At 39.8% G+C, this 17,308-nt stretch overlaps 1 protein-coding gene and 1 long non-coding RNA gene across 2 annotated transcripts in view; one reads left to right on the forward strand and one right to left on the reverse strand.

Moving 5' to 3' along the window:
* The window catches only part of DYNLRB2 (dynein light chain roadblock-type 2), a 199,497-nt gene that overhangs the window by 147,764 nt on the left and 34,425 nt on the right, over positions 1 to 17,308 (reverse strand). The gene's annotated exons all lie outside the window — the stretch shown is intronic.
* Positions 12,743 to 16,016, forward strand: LOC133280376 (uncharacterized). Its single transcript, XR_009747143.1, has 4 exons — positions 12,743 to 12,847; positions 13,259 to 13,406; positions 13,983 to 14,131; positions 15,812 to 16,016. It is a non-coding gene; the product is annotated as an uncharacterized LOC133280376 (long non-coding RNA).

Below are 17,308 nucleotides of genomic sequence, written 5' to 3' on the forward strand. Positions count from 1 at the left end.
CTCCTGTGAGCCTAATTATAGTTGCTAATGTATTGATCTATAGGAAAAATAGTCCCAAATAGTAACTGTATGGTCAAAGCTGCCAAAGGGAGCTGTAAAGAGAAAGATATGCTGCATGAGATTGAGACTCATAGCACTGTAGAGCTGTGAGAGATCTCAAACTCCTCTGTGTACCCCATGTTGCTGAATTGCTGTTGGGTCTAACAGTTCTTCTTTGTATCAACCTATAAATACAGCTGTATCTACTGGATTTTGCCCAAGGGCTCGTACATCATAGTTTGCTAAATTTTAATCATGCTTATGTTTGCATTTGAGTGGAGTTCACATGTCCCATAAAGCCCTTAATCCTCAGTTTGCCATCCCAGGCAAAATGCCCAGTCTCAGCTGAGGCCTTCTGAGCAAACTGCCCTAACTCCATTGACTCCTCACCACATTCTCTAATGCATTTATGGATCTGGTAAGAGCTCTGTTACAGATCTGCACTCCTTAGACCAGCAATATAAGCTGCTGTTGATACCCTTCGTTAAGAAATACTATACAAGCATTCTGTCAAGCAACTGAAATTCATCAATCTCTCCTGGTTATTAGAAAAAAGAAGTATCTTTGCATCAGTGTGCAGGCACATTGACAGCTGGAAAATGTTTTACACAACTGCATGGAAACACTGAGTTTGTTCTAAGAGGGTTTGAAGAGCACGTTGTAATTATTGTTTGACTCCTTTGTATACAGTGTTGTAAGATTACTCCCTTTAAAAAAAAACCAACAAATTAGCTGTGCAGTTTGCATCCAATTTCTGCATGCAATTACCATGATTACATGTGCAGTTCACATAAACTGCACATAGAAACTGTCAGAATTGTCCATTTGGATATGCGAAGTGGAAATGCTCTTGTCTTTTGCATGCATTGGTTTGGCAGCTGATTTGCAAATCTGCCCCTGCTTGTGGCCTGCTTTCCAAAGTACTTGTTTCAATTTAAATAAATGGCATCTCTCAGTCATTCCTTAAAATTGACAATTATAGGCTGAGGTGTGTTCATTTGACAAGGGCAGATCCTCTCCTAGAACAAATTATTCAAAGGATTTTCATTTGCTGTGTCGTCCCCCCCCTCTCAACACCCCTTTGATGTGTGGTAGTACAAAGGAATCCAGGACATGGCTCTTCAGAAAAGAAAGACTTCTGAAATATCCTATGGGCAGCATTTTATTCCTGTGTAGTTCTATTCACAGAACATTTCTTGAAGCAGTTGCAGATGTGCTTGTTAAGATTTGCATGTGCTAAGTGCAGTACATCAAAACTCCCACCACAATGTGTTTCCCAGCTAAAATGTAGCCTCGTTGTGCACAGGGCTCTGATGAAAATACATGCAAAAATTACCATGTGCACAGGCCCGGGATCTGCCTCTGAAAGCAGAGCAATTATGAGTACTATCACTTTTGAAGCCATTAAAGAATCAAAACAAACCAGCCAACAGTATTTTATAGTTTCCATTCTGTTTTGCCTTTATTTTTATAACTTAACAGCTTCAGGCTGCAGCAGAAATTGAAACCCCCTCAAAGCCTGAAACATAAGTAAGAAGAGGGAGCTTTCAACTCGATTACATCTGATACACACGTGTGAAGGGAATCTGTGGCTCAGAGAGAAATGGCAACTTCACCACCGTCATACACCAAGTACATCATACACCAAGCCAGTGGCAAAGTCAGCACTGGAAATTAGGCTTTCTGGCTCTAAGCCTTTTTCTTTTAACACTGGGCCAATATAATAATATATTTTTTCCATATGCTATTATATATTTATTTCCAAACTCCTCTCCCTCTTTTTCCAGTTTCTTGTAAAAGCTTTGGAAATTATTGACTTTTTCTTGAATTCCCTAGGAAGCTTTCTTAAACCCAGTTAAATACCAGCACCTCTTATGCTAACATCCCTTGGTCTACACAAGCCCTCTTTGTCTTAATCAGAAGTTCTAGAGGGATATGCTATCCATCTTTATTTCTTTGTCTTTCTCTTAGAAGCTGACCAGCTTCTTCTGATTTCCTTCATTCTAAACCAGGTTTGGATAGTTCTGAAGCTTCAGAGCCTGAAGGTATGGATAGCGCTGTTAAAGCAAGCAGAACTTGAAGTCCTCAGTGGAGATAGTACAGAATGAAGCTCCACCACTGCATCTGGTGAAGAAACTACAAAACTGCAGAAAAGCTTTACATCTGCTGATGCTGCTTAAACAGCACTGGTAAAAATAGTGTGCCTATTGACTCTGAGCAAAAATGGAAGGGATTATTTTGGATCCTTTGAGTCATATACCAACATTTTCACATGATCTTTTCTGATATATCACATTCCTCAGAGCTGAGGATGTGAGAGGTCTGCGTCAGAGGTGGGAATTGCTCCCCAGGGATCCTCTGCTTTGCTGTGGGACCATGCCAATTTGTAAGTCCATCGGGGACTGAAAGGGACCTGGCAATATTGCTTTTATGGACATTTTTGACAGTTTTCTCCCAAAGGTAGGGATTCAGAGTGCACAGAAACCCTTGGTCTAACACAGCCTTGCTGGGTCACACGATGAAGCTGGGAAGGTGTATTTCAGCGGCTTCATACAGTACAGCTACTGCAGGTTGTCCACTTGAGAAATGTGTTGTTGAGGAAAGACAAAAGGAGCTCTGTGGTAATGCCGTGTCTCAGAAATTACTGGATGACTATTTTCTTGGTTGCTAAAACAAGGCACAAAGCCTCCGAAGAAAATATTTATTAAGCCACAAATGGCAAAGCTGAGCTTCTGATTTCCCTAAATCCTTAAGAGGATTGTGGTACAGCTTATAGGAGCATCTTAGTGGCTGGATGCTCAGCTTCTTATTAAATATGTCATATATATATACACCCACAGTGAGTTGAACAGAGAAAGTGTTTGCATTCCTGCTTTGCTAATTACACACCTTAAATTAGGGCAACAGATAACTATTTTTCCTTTCTTTCTTTATGTTTGTGGTATGCCAGGCTTCTGAATACAACATGGCAAACGGCAAACCCATTTTGTACCTCTAATTTTAGTTATGCTGGATGCATTTTCTTATTTTAATTACAAAATTGAGAAGAATCAGTAATAGAAAGGTGAATGATTAGGGCAGTCATACCTTTGTTTTCAGCAAAACATAGAAAAGCAGAAGACCATATAAGATAAGTACAGAAAAATAAAGGAGAAAATGTAATTACTTTTATTGATGTGTCTTTTTTTCTGAGATACTATTTCACTTGCACTCCTTTGTTGTTCCCTACATTCTCTGAAATGCCTGCCTTTTTTTCTGCTTTCATTCATCTTTATTTCTTCATATTTAACAGTTGTAGAGAGATGAGGACTGAAAATGTGGTTGGGAAAGATCACAGTAATCTCTGCCTGATCTTGGCACAGACTGCATTCAAGTCCTTCTCAGCTGTCTCCACCATGCTTTCTTACATGCTGTTAAGATTCTCCTGGTTTTTGCTGTTGTTGGTAACAGTGGCTTTTCAGCAAAAAGGGCTCAGTCCAGACAGTTGACAGTACCCCATCATAATTTTACTGATAGTTCTCTCATTCAGACTGTGACATTTATAGAAAACCCAGATCAGCTTTTCTAGTGAAGGATGTGGGGGGACAATGGTAAATGCTTTTTTTGCCAGTGCAACATATTCTCATGTTTGTCAATTTTTAGATAAGGGCAACTTTCACATTTTCTGAATGAAAGAAACCGTAGGCCAGTGTGAGAGGGAGCAGCAGAGGTGTACAACAGTCCCATGATGCTCCAAACTGAGCAGAAATGATTATCCTCTTCTGCTTCCTCAGGTTAGCTTTCAGGGCTCATCCGCTTTTTTGCCATACATACGTTTTAGTACTGTGAGAGAGTTTGAGCTAAGTGCTTCCTGGAAAAGGACTTGAAAATTTGGCCATGTAAGCCATCGTCCCTTATTTAACTTCTGCAGCATAGGGAAATGGAACTGTGTATACTGCTTGACAAAAGCAATTGGGTTATAGGGAAGTAACACTTAAGTTTACATAAGTTTATCTTCACACTGAATTAATAAATTCCGAAGTATTGCTAGCAGCCAGACCCAAGGAAGACAGTCCCTTCATAAACAATTGTGCACTAGATTTTGACAAATTGCAGTTGATTTTTGAAGTTCACCATTTTCAACAGATTCTCAGATTAATTTTGAGATATCCACTGAAAACTGTAAGCAGCACATTATAATGGCTGTGCTCTTGTCTCTTCTATATTGTGGAGAGATCAAAGAAACAAACCATGGCAGAGATTTAGTATAGTCTGCTGCTGCTGCTTCAGAATAGACCTGGAGACAGTGCTGTGAGGATGCAGGGTGAATGATCATAAAATAAGATCTTGTCTTTGGATGGGGAGGGAACAAAATGGACAAGGAGAATTCAGTAGTGAGAATATCCATTTTTCAGTTTCTGTGATACTAAACCCAATAGTAACAATGACTGTGAAATGTAATTATAAATAGCTGAAATAAAGTTAGCTGGTATAAAACCAAGGCACACTATAAAGCATGTAGGACCATGATTTCCACTCCATAATGGACACATACCTACTAAATTAATAACTACATCAGAGGAAACATTAGCTCATAGAATGAAAAATGTTTTCTTCTTATTGACATGCCAGACTTCCTAGTTCATGCAAAACACAGAAATACAAAGGGGAGGGGTTTGGGTGTTGACTTTAAGAATACATTCAGTTTTTTAACTTCTGAAAGTCCACTGGAAAGTGAGTCCAACTGCCCTGCTCAGGTTGTCAGCTGAAATATGTTGGCTGTCTCGATAGGAAAGTGCTGCATATTTTTGAATGGTGAAAGAATTTTGTGGTTTCTGGTTAGTTCTGAATAAGCCATCAAGGATGGATGAGTTGTTCCTTAATAGCATGATTGATTATTTCATGAGAAAGTATACCATGCCAGACAGAGATCATCTGTGATACAAAGGGACCATGTAATGACTGCACTGAACTGTGCTGTGAACACAGGCTACTTTAGCATCTGAAGGGGAGAGCTGATAAAGTTGTCGTGGAATTTAAAGGCTGACTTGTGCAAGGCAGGGTTCTGACAGCAAACCTGTTCTGTTGGGTAATTTGCACTGTAGAAAACCCTTTGAATATTTATCGGAGGTTGGAGAGGTCTGGAATTGGGAGTAGGATTCCTAGATCAGCTGCTTTTCAGCTTCATTTAAATGATTGTAGGATAGTCTGTGTTCCAGAACAGCCAGGTGAGACTGGAGAGCACACAGGAAAAGTTTTGTCCCTGGCAAAGGTGTTGTTACAGATTTGCTCAAGACTTTTCTCCCTAATTAAATGGGTGTCTTCCTTGACTTTGATCTTATGAGTCATTCATCTAGAAAGTACTTAGGTTCTGCAAGACATCCCTGAATAAGTCCCTCAATTTATTTATATCTGTAAGATGATTTAATACTAAGTTAATGATCTAGGGACCTATCTGATTCCCAGAAAAGCTAGTCAGAGACTCTCACTGTCCCCATCTAACCAACTGGGTATAATACCTACTTAAATTAAAATATCGTTTACATTTCCACAAAAGAATTTATATTGCTTTCTAATACCTTGGATGCAGAGCTTTTTACAGATTTCTATCCATAAACTGTTAATCCTTACTTTTTAAGTTATCTTTCAGTAGAAATGGAACAGAAAACAAAGCTACAAGTACAGACCTAACCCCTTCACGTTTTGAGAGGTTCCAGATTCAAGGTGCCTTGAACATAAACTTCATTCTGTGGCTATTTTCAGGGTCCAATTTGAATGTATGGTAAATTCTTAGATCAGTTGTCCTGATGGGTTTGTGACACTGGAGGAAGGTTGAAATCAGAAAAGGTAATTTCCTTGCTCTCTACTGAAAAGCAGTAAAATTGATTTGTTTCTGATATTTTAGGGAGATTTGTTTCTAGAGACAGCAGAGAAAAGCTAATTCAGCCAGAAAGTCTTCCTATTTTCCAAGACAAATCTGTCTGTTATTCTGCTACATTGCCATTGCCTTCAGCAGTTGGGGAATTAGTAGCCAAGGAATACAGAGGCTGCTAAGATATTCTGTCCTTGACTTTGGAACTCTGATGCATGGAAAATTCATTTTTGACTTGGGAACTGCTGGGTTTTACAGTCACTGGTGGCACATGTCTGCTTCGTGAGGGAATCTGGGAAGAAGCTTGGGGAACTTTTAGAAGAGCAACGTGTGCTGTGGTAAGCATCTTTGCTCTCTTTGGCTGTTCACGTTACTGAGGCATCAGTTCCATGGTCTGTAGTACCTGCCTCACAGGAGTGGGTGCTGAGCTGGGATGATGAAAGCATGGCTTCTTGATGAACACATATGACAGCAAAGATAATAATTAGTGTAAAGGCATGTGGTAGAACATCTAGCTCACACTGAGGACAGAATGGAGCCATGCCACCCACGAGGGATCTCAGGGATGATAGCTTAATTGAAAAGAGTTGCTCAAGCATGTACCACACCTGGCAGAGTTAGAAACTTCTGCTTCAGGTAATGTTTTAACAAGGTGTTTTATTTTTCCTGTTGTCACCTGAACCAGAAGATTCTGGTGCCTGCTTATTGCGGCGTATATGTACCTCAGGTTATGCACCAAACCTGTTCTCTTTTTTCCCCCTCCATGTTTTGTTTTTTAAACTGGTTGCATGCGTGTGCCTAGGCCTCTTCTGCACTTCAGATCCTAATTCAAACAGTAAATGGGAGGATGCAGAAGAAAAACACTGTGAGTGCACAGATAAGAGGAAGAGAATTCTACTTAATTCAAAAGAACAGGAGTCATATCTGGCCAGTCAAGCTTTTATTCTGGCTCCAATTTTTATAGAAACTATTTGTAGAAAAGAATAAGCATTCAAAATTAGCTCCTAAATCTAAATTATATGGGCTGATTTACAACAAGAATCAAAAGCACATCCTTATTGATTGTAATTTAAGGTTATATACAAAAAAGTAGCAGTTGTAACAAAAGTATGCACCAAAGTAAAAATAGAAAAATGCCCTACTCTGCTTAATGACTCCTTCTGTTTTGAAGACATTCCTGCCTCTTTCTTTCGTCCAGAGAAGAAAATTGCAGCATATCTGTAGAATAACTAATTTAAGCTATTTTGGACAAGGAGGATAAAATCAATTCCTGTCAAGTACCTTCAAATTACTCTGAACATCCTACCCTTAAGTATGGAATGTTCTGTAGGTTGAATGTTTTGGGTAATCAGTGCTGTGATTCTCTCTGTGGTGATCTGAGAGCTTGCAGATAGGCAAAAATTTGCTGCACTGCACTGCAGCTGTTGAGTTGTGGGTCTGGTATGGTTTGGCTCTACAAGGGACTTGTAGCTGAGAGTTGATCCTTTTGCACCACCTTCAGTTTCTGGATGACTTCAGGATGGGACTCCTGACAAATCACTGCATGGAACATGGTCATGATGGCAATAGAGAGGAGTATTTTATGTCATCGTTGATGGAGAAAAGTGAATAGAAACTGGGAAGCTGATTGTCCAAAAGAGATTGGGGATCCTATGAGATTCTGTGAGTTGTGAAACTAGGTGGCAGTCAGCCTCCAATATCTGAAACAGATCTTAATGCAAGTCCTCTCTGGGTGCTGTTCACAGTCTGTACCACTTCCAGACCTCATCTTACCCTGCCAGGTCAAAAAAAGACACTCTTGTCATCCTGACATCATCAGAATTGGAGCTGTCTCACTCCTCATAGCCTTTTGTGTGCATTTAATGAAAGGAAGCATACACTTGGAACTTTGTATAAACCCGTTAGAGCACAGAAGAGTATATGTGTCAAATACCTACTGGTGACCTGTTAGTGTTTGGATATTGGAAGGTGAACATCCTTCTCTTCTTAACACTACTCTAAGAAGAGATCATCAACTATCACAATTAGCATAGCCTGTACCATTCTCATGCTGATGCGCAGATTGACAGAGGTCAGGGTGATCTGAGCCACTGGAATGTTGCTATGTTTTCCATAAGGGGAAAGACAAGAGCGAGTTTAAATATCCTATTGTCCCTTATCTACTTCTATTCCAAAATGAAATGACAGACTTGTTTATTTATGAAAGCACACAATAGCATTTCATTTCAGTGACCCGGAGGTCTTCTGCCCAGCAAGCTGATTCAAAGGTAGGCTATATTCAGCCTAATCCCCTGAGCCCTAACCACTTTTGGGAAAGTTAAGCACTGCTGAAAGCTTCTGGTGTTGAGTAGAGAGCCTACAGCCGTCCAATAAAAACCACTAAGCACAGAGGCTGGGAGGGGGTCTGATTGCAGCCCCTTGTGTGTTAAAGCTGCAAAGTCTCCAAGTACAGTCCAGTTGGATGTAAACAGCATTCCTCTGCTGGGGTGGCAAACGATACCTTCCTCCCTGCTGGGCCCCAAGATGTAGCCAAAACTTGTTTACTCTGTAATTTAGAGTTCATTGTAATCTAAATAGGGATTTTTGCAATGCAAATAGGGCTGTACAGAATGTAATACATTTTATTTATCACCACTGTTAATTATGGCTATATAACTTATCACTCATCACATAGGCTGGATTGCAAAACACAATGTTTCAAACACACTTTTAACTCTCAGATCATGATCAGTAAAGAGAATATATTACACTTTTAATACGCTCTTTCCCCCATATTACAATAGCCTGCATAAACCCCATTTTGTAGAAATGGATTACAAGAAATAAGAAAAAAAATAATCTTTTTTCATTTTCAGAATTTGTTTCTGATTACAGAAAGTGGGCAGATGCCTCCTGGGCCCTTTAATTTGATTTGCTGAAACTCCCTATTATACTGGCTGATTGCACATACATGGGGAACCCTGCTATTAACCCAAAAATTCAAACCGTTAGAAGATAATCTCCTATAATGATCTAATGCTGACATAAATAACTGCAGTTCAGCCTAGATAGAACTGTCTTTTGATCTTAGTGCTTTTTAAGGCTGCCGAAACTTTGTCCTTTGCAGGACAAAGGTTCAGGAGCAGTGATGTTCTATTGAAGGAAAAAGTCATCTCTCTCTTTGGCCAGTAGAAGGTGATCTAGGTTTGCTGCTTGTATCATTTACAGCCTGTTGTAAACTAATAATCGGGCTCAATAAAAAATGAAGTTAAAATACTGCCCAGGGAAGTGGGATGAAGTGGTTAATGCTCGTTACATAACCTGATGCTGGACCTTGATCTTCTGACAACACCCACCATTCTCCAGGTGACACTGCAGATAAATGGTTCTCTTCAGTGAGGAAAACAAGTGGTAAAGTGATAAATGCTTCAATCACTGTCAATGAAATACCATGCCTCTTATGCAGCTCAGAGATTAGAAATATTTTATTAGCTGATTACAGTTCTCAGAAAATGCATTTAGACTGTGTTTAAGAGGCCTGGTGCTATGAGCACTGCTGAACTCCTCAGTTCCTCCTATAGCTCACTGCATTTGGGAGGGCAGTGCAGCTGGGGACAGGTAACCCAGAGAGACCTGGGACCTCCATCCAAGGAGGCTTTCAGGACTTGGACAGACAAAGCCAGGTCTGATCTACAGGTTGCACTAGCCCTGCACTGGGAGGGAGGTGGAACTGGATGGCAGCTATAGATTTCATCCCATCTGTCCATCTTCTTCCAACCCCCAACTTCAATAATGCTGTGATAAGTGCTGATGTGTCTTATGCAGCACTCATCACCTCATATCTGAGACTATGTTCTGTACTGCAAGGACTGCAAAAGTAGTGGCAATGTGCCAGGAGATCCCGGTGCCGCAGGCATCCGTCTAAGTTCCCATCCAGCACATGCACCTGGGTTCCTTCCCACAATAAAAAGAGCAAGAGGATTAAGTTGTGATATGTTTCTGGATTTTGGCCTAAAATGGAATTGTGGACATGGCTGAAGAATAGGAGTAGACTGAGGAAACACCTCTTCTACGGTTCAGACACAGCCCAAATGCCTAAAGACAATGCTGATTCTAGCTGAAATGTCGTCACAGTAAGTTGTTTTTCAGAAATAACATTAGTATTGAGAATGGTCACTGTAAGACAGGGTAATGCTGGAGGGAGACACTCAGAAATCCATGCAGGTATTTGGCAAACTGAAGTATCTGACAGAGCTGGAATTAGCAAAGCTGTTCTAGAGTTTCCCCTGCCAGTATCCACTCTTCTAAATAAGAATTTCATTTTTGTTGATAGAATTGCAATCAGCAAAATGTTTTGTAGAAAGACAAGTCCTGTGAATTGTGCACTTCTGCAGCATTTTCTGATACCAGAAGCTCAGACTGGACGTGACATTGTCTTGTATTTAATTTGAGCGATATGATAACACTGAAATAATGAGTAAGCGGTAGCAAGTAGTCTGCATTTGAATATATTGTTTTAGGTTTCACCAGCACCAGAAGTTACATTTATGTAGATAGATGGTAGTATAAGAGCCATTGTTACTGACTATTCCATAATGTAATCAGTTTTTCACTGTCTGTATGTAAGAGGCAGTGTTTATTGGGTTAAGAGTACTGGCAGCAGCCTGTTTTGTTTCTTTTTCTTAAATAATCAAAACCCCCCAACAACTCCAAAAATAACAGTTGCTGTGGAATAGCTGCTGTAAAGATGGTAGCAGTAAACCTGTCATTTTTGAAAATGCCATTTGGGGATTTATTTGCTGAATGATTAGGGAGACTGTCAAAACGTAAAAGATTTGGAAGTATACTGTCCAATGTCGAAAGCTGCACAGCTTGTCATAAGAGCAGTTACACTGCAGCTAAATCCTTGGTGATGTAAATAGCTGTCAGCTCTCAATTAAATTGGGATTGCTCCATACCACTGTTTTACCCTACCTTTAGTCAGCGTCTTGTTTTCAGTGCCAGAGCAGCTACCAGCGTACAGAGTGCGGCTCATAGCATGTTGCTGGTACCAGTTGCTTTGAACATACAGAGTAGTGAATATTAAAAGGAAAGAAAATGCTTAATGGCTCTTCTTCTAGCTTAGATGTGTTGCTGTAGAAGGGTCACAAAAATTGAAGTGCAGGCAGGGAACAGCCTTGCTCACCATGGCCAATGGCCAGGGGAGGTGTGTCTGGCACTGATGGCAATGCGGCCTTTGTCAGTTGTGGTAGCATCTAGTAGCACTTCCATGATCTTGGTTGAAAAGAGGCATACTGCCTTATCTGCTGCTCTGTCCCATACTTTTTCCCCATGAAGTAGTGATGAACATAAATGTTTGCAGCCACGTACATGCGCACAGGGCAGTCTGGATTAAAATATGAATTAAACAAGCTTTACAGTATTTTCTCCAAGAATCCGATTAAAACAATGTGCTTTCCATCACAAACATGTTATCAATCCAAAAATCATACTTTGTATTCCCAGGACAGATCATTAATAGTATTTCAATCAAAACTTGATTATAATAATCCTAACCTGTTTAGTACAAGTCCTGCAAAGCCTTTTATTTTTTTTAACTGGATGAAAATAATAATGATGCCACCATCAAAAAAAGTTAAAAAAAAAAGAAGATACATTTGATACTTGGATAGTTTAAACTCATTTTAGCAGAGACTGTGGAATAGGGGCAAATGTTTTCTATAAAGCTGCTCTTTCTGAACACCAACATTTATGAAAGTCACATCCACTAAATCTGTGGGTCTTTCTCATGAATGTTTTATCTAATTCCAGCTTTGCTAGCATGTCAGAGGGTTGTGCTTTTGGTAGGTTTCCAGTTGTCTGGTAGAAATCCAGTTGCTTATTCATGGATGAAATCTGAACAAGATGGAAGATAGTGCAATGAATGGAATTACCTTTTGGCTTTGATGAGCTGGCCTGGAACTGGAGAGAGAAGCAAAATTCTATTATATATAATTTTCCCTCTCCAGTTTTATTTATTTCCTTTCCCTCTACTCCATCCTTGCACTTTTCTCTGGGCATATGGCAAATCCACAAATGCCGTTAATGTTGCTCCTTGGCTGAACATTAAACACATATTTCTGAACACGACTGCTGACTTCTCCCTATCGTGCACCTCACTGACATGCCTGGATCCTTCTGGCTCAGCGCCTGGGTTTGTACATGTACTTGGAATATCCCAAGGGAAATCCCATCAAACTTCTCCTGTTCACATGACCTAATGATTGTTTGAAACTGCCCGGTTTTGCATCTTCTTTCTTTTAAGATCTGAGTTTTGAAGTTCATGTATTACATTGGACTTCGGAGAACTTTACTTTGACCCAGGTAACTTCTTGCCTGGGCATGAAAAACTTTACTGGAAACCATGTGATGTCCATGTAAACACTGAGATATTGTTGGTCACTGCACATTTGCCTTCAAGACAGTATACAAACAATGAAAATACAGCAACCTTTAGCCGACAGTCACTAGGTATGTGGGGTACCTCTGTTACAGATGTAATGCCGCATGCAGACTTCAAGGCTTGCATATGTAAAGACTGAGGATTTTTTTTTTCCCACAGAGTTAAAACCCAAAATGTTAGTGTTGTAGCTAAAGACAAAGTTATTTTTAGTAATTTAAAAAGTGTTGCAATGTAAACAAGTACAAAAAAAGCCCACAGGCAAACCAGTCAATATAGGGTATTTTTGTCTACCATTGTAGGCTACACCACTTCTGTATTAACCATCTTAAGCAAAAAATATGCCAGACCATTTGGGCCTTAGTATAATGATGTTGTGATTTATTGCACTCAGTTTCCATTCTGCAGCAATTACCAGAAGAGCTGATAATGGTCTGCAATTTGTTTTCCAGACCAGGGAATAGCTGCCAGCAGGAGCTGCTCACACAGAAAGACAGTAGTTGTTTACCTGCACTGCAGAGCCAGACCAGGGAGGACAGGTCAGTGACAATCCTCGGAATACACGGTGCCAGCCTGTTGAACTGATAAGAGCTGGTTATTCAGGATGGTGCATTCGGACCCAACAGTGTAAAAACTGGCTTGGTATTAAATTTCTATGGAAAAATATGAGACCTGACTAAAATAATGGACAATGCGTCAGTCTTTCTTCCCTCCAGTTCACTCATGTTGATTTAAGAAAGTCCTTGATTCCAAGAATCAAGTGACACACCCCCTGTTTTTAAAAGCTTACAGCCCTAGCTGTTGGTGGCATTTCCTTATAATGGAATTTACTGTAACCACTTGTTATATGGAATCTTTATAATCCATGGGGCTAGAGATGTTTCCTGTTTTCAACTGGTTTCTTGGTGACCTTGGAGTCAATGTATTGAAGCTCAACATACTTTTCTGAGAACCTGATCCTGCCCAGCTGTGACAACTGTTTATCAGCTGCCAAGAGAGATCCTGTGAATCTCACTGCAAAAGACATATATCCCTCTTCAGATATAAGATGATTTCATACTTACTGTAAACTTTGGGGTTTCCCTAACTATCAACAAGGTTAGTTTAGTTCTCTTTTGCAGGAAAGGGATTGCAGGCTAAAAAAGTATTGCATTACTAAATTTAGTAATTACATTACTAAAAGATTGCATTACTAAAAAAGTAATTTGGCATAAGGTGTCATAGCCCAGACCTTAACGTGCAGAGTAGTTAATTTCATCAGGTAATCAGATGAGGACATCACATAATACACAAATATTTAGCAGATTGAGAAAAAACTTTGTCTTCTCTAAGGAAGGAAAAAGTTGTTCAGTATTTTGTCATTAGAAAATGAAACTGATTTTTTTAAAAAGCTATATTTGACTTAGCCTGTATTCTGTCTCCTCTTCTAGTTCTCCTTGTCTGTTTACACTCTTTGCTGTACCTGTGTTCAGTACTTGGTATTTTGGATGAACAATCATATAAATAACTGTGTGCTACTTGAGCATAATGATACTGATTATGTTCTTCTACCTTCATTAAGCTCGGTGTCTGGAGTTTTAGAATAGTAAAATGGACTTTTACTGTGCTTTATTTAAAGGAGAACAGTTAAATGGTTTGCCTCCCTCAAAATGCACCCTTTTTTATTCCTGTAAGATGGTCGGAAAGAGAGGAAGGATTCCTATTGGCAGTCTCATTTGTGAAAGCTGTAATATAAGGATCTGGATCACACCCAGTAAGAGAACTAAAACCAGTACTATGTCAAGACAGTGTAACAACCAGGGGATTGTAGATGCCAAGCACAAGTAAGGACTCTGCATTATTACTTCTTTTTGTCTCTGCTTTCTTTCACACATACGCTTCTGGTTGTGAACACTCTCTCTTGCAATCTCTGGAGGCAGTGGAATTCTTACGAAGTTTTCAGCAAGAACAGGAATATCAATGACTGCAGCAGGCACTTGGCAAGGAGGCATAAATATCTCCTCACCATCATTTTCCCCATTAGTAGCAACTGTTTGGGTTTTTTTTTTTCCTTTATTTTTTTTTTTATTTTTCCAGCTGTTTTGCTCCTAAACACTTCAGAAAGGTTGTAGTTTGTACTGAAGTCACTTTTCAGTAAGCAGCCAAAATAATCAGGTACTAATTATGGCTAAGAACAAGGTCCAAAGTGTGATTCATTATAGTTCTTTGGTTCATCTAGAGTAAATAGGAGCTTATCTGTGGGGCTGCCTATTTTTTTTACTTCAGTGATACCTGGAAACTATAGCTCAAGATCTTGGAGGAAACTTTGAACCCTCTACTAGTTTAAACAGGTTTGTGGCCTTTGGCTTTTTAACGTTTCCCTTGGTTCACTGTTAGATTTGAGTGATTGCCAAATAGTGTGAAAGCCTGGAAATTGGATATTAATCTTGAAACTCTTCTTTAGAGTCTTTTCCCAAGGAGGATGTTACACATTAAACACTGTCCATCCAGCTGGGCAGAGAAGAATGTTTTCCACTTTTATTTCAACTCTTATTCTCAATGAGAACAGAGAAGCCTTGGTACTTTGCAAGAGTAGACACTGCAGCCACAAAGCAATAGGAAGATGTCTTTGTTTAAATGACTGTATGGCTTATTTTCATTAAAAAAATGGCTTTGCACTCATGTTAAACCTTTCTGGTAAAGGTATCAAAAAGTTTTGCAACTTTAAATTCACAATGAGAGCACATACTTGTATCATATTATTGTGGCTTCAGAGGATGCTTGAGGTAGGAAGAGATGATGATATTTAAATGTCCCAACTGGCCAAGGAGAAAATATTAACCATTTGTCTACTCTATTATTTTACTCACTATTACATTTCTACCACCCTTTTGAGGTAGAGATTTTAATGACGATTTCATATGGTAGAGAGATGTAATGTGGAAGAAAGTTTAATTCTGAGTAGATATATATTAGTATCTATATTCTATATTATCTGTGGAATAATATGTTGTACTTAAGAGTACTTTATCAAAAACATGACTCTTCATAGTGGTAGTTCAGCTTGTAAGTCACATAATGCTTTTGAAAACTACTTTGCATGCCTATCATTCAGTCTTTTGCCCACATAATTCCTGTTGGTTTAAGAATTCCAGCCAGTGCTCAGTTGATAGAAAACACAGACAAATAGAACAAATAAGTGATAGAACTGGTTCTTCCTATGTATGTATGCATATATATGCCTAAGATTTAGATATAAGCATTAAAAATTTAGGTAAATACTTAAGACTAATGCTGGTAGCACTTTTTGTCTTCAGCTATGGTATATGGAGAAAGTGGGTAGTATAACCAGACCCTGCTATTTAACTATATTTCCTTTTTGCCTGTTTATGTAAATGATGAAAAAAGCTGCTTCCATCATCCAGGTGGATGCAGTTTCAAGGGATTCTCAAGGACTCCAGAGGCCTTTAACTTACTCTTATTTTAAGAACAATAGGAAACTTTTATTTCTGAAACATTTTGAGATCTGAGGAGACCTGATTCCAATACATTGAGTTTGGGCCCAAGTCAAACACCGATGATTGCTATGAGATGGCCATGCAGGAAAGCCTGAGGTAACTCCTGACTTGGGTGAGCACACCAAAATGGAAGCTATGTACATCTTAAAGGTGGTGTTTTCATCCAGTGCATATTGGAGTAGGTAGGTACAGTTAAGGTTTCCCACCTACTTTCTTGAGTCTGTGCTTATTTACCCAATTTTGGGTCTGACCCTGTGCTCATGACATGCTTGCAAAGAGCAAACTCTATTTGCAAGTCTAATAATGTGGCTGAAACTGGTAATTACTATACATACTTCTGGAAGATCTATAATATAATTAGCAGCTTCTTTGAGTTGCAAGATGACAATAAGAGAAGATTTATGTGCTTCCTTTTAACTTAAGCATGGTTTACTTTGAGAAATACAATTCTGAGATAAGAATAAATGTATATTGCATTGGCCAATCTTCTCTGTGACACAGAGATATGTATTACCTCTTTGCTCAAATTATCCAAAATGATGTTGCTTTCCCTTTTTCTCTGCTTTGATTGCCTTTTTAAGCGTTTGATACCACCCTTGCCAAAGGGGTACAATTATTCCTACAGGTTAAATCTCTTGATTTTGGGTGGAGAAGTTGTGTAAACTTGTTGCCAGTGTGGCAGCTTGGTGAATCAAACTAACTGCCTTACATAACTTCTTCATTAAGAGTCTCACCTGATAGTCTGAGGAATCACAGAATCATAGAATCAGCTGGGTTGGAAAAGACCTTTAAGATCATCAAGTCCAACCATTCCCCCAGGACTGCCAAGACCACCACTAAACAATATAATTGGGGGCCTCATCTACACTGTTTTTGAACTCTTCCAGGGACAGTGATTCCACCACTGCCTGGGCAGCCTGTTCCAATACCTGAGCACCCTCTCTATGAATAATTTTTTCTCAATATCCAATCTAAACCTCCTCTGCTGCAGCTTGAGACCATTGCCTCTTGTCCTATTGCATGTAACTTGGGAGAAGATACTGACCTCCATCTCACTATATCCTCCTTTCAGGTAGCTGTAGAGAGTAATAACATGCCCCCTGAGCTTTCTCTTCCAACTCTTCAGACTAAACCCCCCTAGTCCCCCAGCCATTCCCCATTACACTTGTGCTCCAGGCCCCTCACCAGCTCTGTTGTCCTTCTGTGGACCTGCTCCAGCACCTCAATGTCTCTCTTGTAGTGAGGGGCCCAGAACTGAACACAGGATCAAAGGTACAGCCTCACCAGTGTCCAGTACAGGGGGGACAGTTGCTGCCCTGGTCCTGCTGCCACACCAGTGCTGATACAGGCCAGGATGCTGGTGGCACAAGCTGCTCACGTTCAGCTCCATTAGACAGCACCCCCAGGTCCTTTCCCACTGAGCAGCTTTCCAGACACTCTTCCCCAAGCCTGGAGCATTGCATGGGGTTGTTGTGGCCCAAGTGCAGCCCCGAATGCATTTGC

This window comes from Pezoporus flaviventris, unplaced genomic scaffold (genome assembly GCF_033815535.1).
Source record: "Pezoporus flaviventris isolate CSIRO_AGI_PZ_B2104156 unplaced genomic scaffold, CSIRO_AGI_Pfla_v1 ptg000082l, whole genome shotgun sequence".
NCBI classification, from domain to species: Eukaryota; Metazoa; Chordata; class Aves; order Psittaciformes; family Psittacidae; genus Pezoporus; species Pezoporus flaviventris.